This window comes from Euphorbia lathyris, chromosome 3, assembly GCF_963576675.1.
Source record: "Euphorbia lathyris chromosome 3, ddEupLath1.1, whole genome shotgun sequence".
NCBI classification, from domain to species: domain Eukaryota; kingdom Viridiplantae; phylum Streptophyta; class Magnoliopsida; order Malpighiales; family Euphorbiaceae; genus Euphorbia; species Euphorbia lathyris.
The window spans coordinates 26141730-26146815 of NC_088912.1; the positions used below are offsets into that span (position 1 = coordinate 26141730).

General features: G+C 36.4%; 1 non-coding gene across 1 annotated transcript; it reads right to left on the reverse strand.

Annotated features, from left to right (window-relative positions):
• Nucleotides 1-3547: 3547 nt before the first annotated feature.
• Nucleotides 3548-3654, reverse strand: LOC136225132 (small nucleolar RNA R71). Its single transcript, XR_010686865.1, has one exon. It is a non-coding gene; the product is annotated as a small nucleolar RNA R71 (small nucleolar RNA).
• Between the last annotated feature and the right edge of the window lie 1432 nt (nt 3655-5086).

Below are 5086 nucleotides of genomic sequence, written 5' to 3' on the forward strand. Positions count from 1 at the left end.
TCAAAAAGGCTCTGTACGGTCTCAAACAGGCACCACGTGCTTGGTATGAGAGGCTGACCAGTTTCCTGCTGACTAGAAATTATGTCAGAGGAAAAGCTGATACAACCTTATTCATTAAGAGAAAGGGTAAAGACACCCTGCTGGCTCAAATGTACGTTGCTGACATCATTTTTGGTGCTACTAATGATTCAATGTGCAAGGAATTTAGTAAGCAGATGCAGACTGAGTTTGAAATGTCAATGATGGGAGAACTCAACTTCTTCCTTGGACTTCAAATCAAACAAGGAAAAAATGGCATCTTCATCAGTCAAACAAAGTATGCTAAGGAGATATTGAAGAAATAGGAACTGGAAAACTGTAAGCCAATATCTACACTAATGGGCACTAACACTTTCCTCTGTGCTGATGAAAGTGGTAAGTCAGTAGATAGCAAACTATATCGAGGTATGATTGGCTCTCTACTTTACTTAACAGCTAGTAGACCAGAGATTCAGTTCTCAGTATGTTATTGCGCTAGATATCAATCTAACCCTAAGGAATCTCATTACATAGCTGTAAAAATAATCCTTAGATACTTGCAAGGCTCAGTAGGTTTATGGTATCCCAACACTCATGATTTTACACTTCTTGGATACACTGACGCTGACTACGGACGAGACAAGCTGGAGCGAAAGAGCACTTGAGGAGGATGTCATTTCCTTGGAAGCTATCTTGTGTCTTGGTCCAGTAAAAAGCAGTCGTCGGTAGCCCTGTCAACAACTGAAGCTGAGTACATTGCTGCTGGAAGCTGTGTTGCTCAAGTCCTTTGGATTAAGCAACAGCTAGAAGATTATGGTGTTCAGACAAAAATGATTGAAGTCAAATGTGACAACAAAAGTGCCATTGACCTATCAAAGAACCCAATTCAGCACAGCAGGATGAAGCATGTCATCATAAGGCATCACTTCATCAGAGACCATGTACTCAAAGGAGAGATCAAGCTGACCTATGTCCCAACGGATGAGCAGCTTGCAGATATCTTCACCAAGCCATTGGCTCGTGAGCAATTTAAGATTCTTAGAGAAGCTATCAGTATGTTTAATCCTCTTCAATAAAATCTAAGTATAATTCATGCTGAGTGATTTATTACATGCTGAGTTGCTATACATGCTGAGTATCTTTTACCATACAATGAATTAAAACGGCTTTATACACTCAGAACTTGAACTGCTGAGTAACTACGTTGCTGAGTAAAGCAACTTGCACAATTAGGGTTTGCATGCGTAGTTACGTAGCCTCTAGGATGATGTTAAGCCCAAAATATACCTAAAATATCATTAATATTTATATCATTTTTATTACGAATTTGTGTTATTTATATCTGTTTAGATTACTTTTACTTTCGAATATCTTTCTTTCTTGCAAGGTACCTAAATATTTGGTAAAATCCAAATAGGAACGAAAAAGGATCTAAAACAGAAGAAAAACCCTTCAAAAGGAGTCAAAGACGACGTAAATCGAAAGCGCCAAATCGAAGACACGAACGAAAGCAAAGAACAAAGGAAAATTGCCGGGCCGCGACAGTGGATCCCAGACCCGCGACACGCGTGGTGTAACCTTTTCTCCCCTTCGTCCGTCGCTCAGCTCAGTGCTACGTCATTCACGGCCGCGGATTACCATCCTCGGTAAGTGCAGAAAATTCACAAAGAGCATTTAACACATGCTGAAAATCCAAGAAACGCGTTCGTTCAAACGGATAAAGACATCCTTTCACAACGGACACGACTCTTAACCAATGGATACATCACTTCAAACTCAACCCTTCAACACCTATAAATAAAGAGTTGATGTTGAGAAAAAGGTTGATATTGAAATGTTATAATATAGATATAGAAATCAGAGCGTAGAACTTATGTCGAAGTTCTAAGTAAAAACATTTCGAGAGTTAGAAATTAGATTCTGTACAAAACAAGATGAGGTACACATATTGTTTATAGTTTAATTACAACTCAGTAGGGTTTAGACATTGTTCCAGTTTTAGTTTGCATCATGGTAGTGGCCGACCGAATCCCTATTACGAAGTTACAGCGAGAAGATTGAGTAAAGTGTTCGCCCCCGAGCCTGACAACCTCCTAGGAAACCCAAGGAAGCGGAACCGATCAAGCCCTTCACTTGCACATCCTCGAAGAACTCGATGCTCCTTGTTCTCTGTAAACTTGTATCAATTTATTTTTCATCTAATAAAGTCCGTTCTATTCGACAAATCTTAATGCAGCACTTATGGTAACCAATCCAATATAAGTGAGGCTGGTGTTTTCATTAATATGCACTTGAATTCAAAATCATTACAAGGAAACTTTGTTGAACACTTAGGCAAATTAACATCTCGAAAGAGTTTTAATTTGAGTAAGGGCAACTATCCCGAAAGGGTTTTGTCGCGTTCAAAGCCAATTAATTAGAGGTTCCGTCATTTATTTCATCATCATAATCGATACAAAGTTTAAGTTGTTTTCTTTGCTTAATGCAAATGAATAAATTCATTCATTTTTCTAATAAGTTCTAAATGTTCCTGTTTTGTAAAATTCATCCTTAAAATCAGATGATCTTTCTAACAATCGATTTATTCTAAATACATAATCTTATTCCAGCATTTTCAAGTACTCAAAGTTCACAAATTCAATTAAACAAATTTCCTAAATTCAATTAAACCAATTTTCACTTTTCATTTACATTTAATAAATCTAACAAGTTCGAAATTAATAATTCAAAAATAAGTTTTTCGTTAAAAAACGTATCCCTGTGGGATCGATATTTTTATTACTACAAGCGAAACCGTGCACTTGCGGAAATCACTCAACAAGTTTTTGGCGCCGTTGCCGGGGATACGCCAAAATTTTTGACAAAATTTTTATTTTTCGCATTTTATTTTCGAATATAGGTTTATACATTATTTTTATACAATTTTTATATTTTATTTATTTTCAGTTATATAACACATTTATTTTCAATTTTGTTTTGAAGGTAGTTTGGCTCGCGTAACAATTTCAAGTTGATGCGCAGTTCACGAAATTCGGGCACGCCACCAGATCCTTTTGATCCAGAAATTGAAAGAACACTTAAGAAAAACAAGAAAAACAACAAAAACAAAGACAAAACACCCTTAAAAACTAAAGTAGACCAGCCAGAAATTATGGCCGATCCACCGACACTTATGGATTATGCTAGGCCAGGAATGGCCGGTGTAACTAATAGTGTAGTTAGACCCCGTATAAACGCAAATCAATTTGAAATTAAGCCTTCTTTGCTTAATATGTTGCAAAACAATGTAACGTTTTACGGATTGCCTAACGAAAACCCTAATGCACATTTGACAAATTTCTTAGAAATTTGTGACACTTTTAAAATTACTGATGTAACAGCCGAAGCAATCAAACTTCGCCTCTTTCCTTTCACTTTGAAGGATAAGGCAAAAATTTGGTTAACTTCTATGCCTGCTGCAACATTTGAAACTTGGGACCAATTAGCCCAAGCATTTTTACAAAAATATTTTCCCTTAGCAAAAACCGCAAGAGTCATCAAAGAGTTGACATCTTTTACCCAAAATGATAATGAAACTCTTTATGAAGCTTGGGAACGTTTTAAAGAACTTCAACGTTTATGCCCACACCACCAATTGCCAGATGCACTTTTAATGCAGACATTCTATAATGGATTAAATCCTACCACTAGAGGTTCATTAGATGCTATGTCTGGAGGGTTATTTATGAAAAAGACATCCGCCCAAGCAAGAGAACTTTTGGAGGAAATGGCAATCAACAGCAGTATGTGGCCCGCAGAGCGTGGACATATACCAATGCCGAAACCATCATCCTCAGGTACATCACCGGTTAAAGGTATAATGAATCTTGATCCTGTAGCAATGTTACAAGCCCAATTTTCTGCCTTATCGCACAAAATTGATAAGTTTATGGCACCATGCGATCCTAATGATCCGATCCAGAGAGACATTGATTACGAAGCTATGAATGAGATAGAACAGGTAAATTTTGTCCAAGGACAAAACCAAACTACTAATCCTTATTCTAGTACTTATAATCCTGGATGGAGAAATCATCCTAACTTTAACTGGAAAGATGGTAATAATAATAATAATGCAAATGCTAATCAATATCGTGTAAATAATTATCAAAATCAAACAAGGATACGATTAGCACTTTATCTTCAAAAATCGACAAATTTATAGATGCTATGAATGGAAAGGTAAGTAATCAAGACGATGGTTTTAAACGGATCGAAAGTAAATTCGATCAGCTTATCAAAAACCAATCATCTAGCATCCATAATTTGGAGGTTCAAATTGGACAACTTGCTAAATCAATTCCATCCCGCAAAGAGGGAAGTCTTCCCAGCCAAACGGAAGAAAATCCGAAAGAGCATGTTAAGGCTATCACTCTTCGTTCGGGGAAAAACTACTTAGGTCCGGAAATGCCCGGAAATTCAACTTTACCTGGAAATGATTTACCAAAACCCAAAGAAGATACGTTAAAACAAAAAGATACACCAATTGACTCTAATCCAAAACCTTTTGTACCAAAGCCACCTTTTCCACCCAGGGTCCGAAATAAGGACCATGATAAACAACTGTTATCATTTTTGGACAAACTTAAAAATTTGCATATAAATTTAACATTTATGGATGCAATTACGCAAATTCCTAATTATGGAAAGTTCTTGAAAGATTTAATCTCAAAAAAGATTAGTTGGGAAGGAATTTCATCCATTTCTCTTTCTGAAGAATGTAGTTCGATAGTATCAAGCAAATTACCTACTAAACTCAAAGATCCCGGATGCTTTACCATTCCGTGTACATTGGGAAATATGGAATTCCCAAATTGTCTTTGTGATTTAGGAGCTAGTATAAACTTGATGCCATTGTCTATTTTTGAAAAATTAGGTTTAGAAGAAGACATCAAACGTACCAATATGGTTTTGCAATTAGCGGATCAGTCCACTAAAAGACCATATGGTATAATTGAAGACGTTTTGGTAAAAGTTGACAAATTTATTTTTCCTACTGATTTTGTTATCTTAGATTTTGCTTATGATG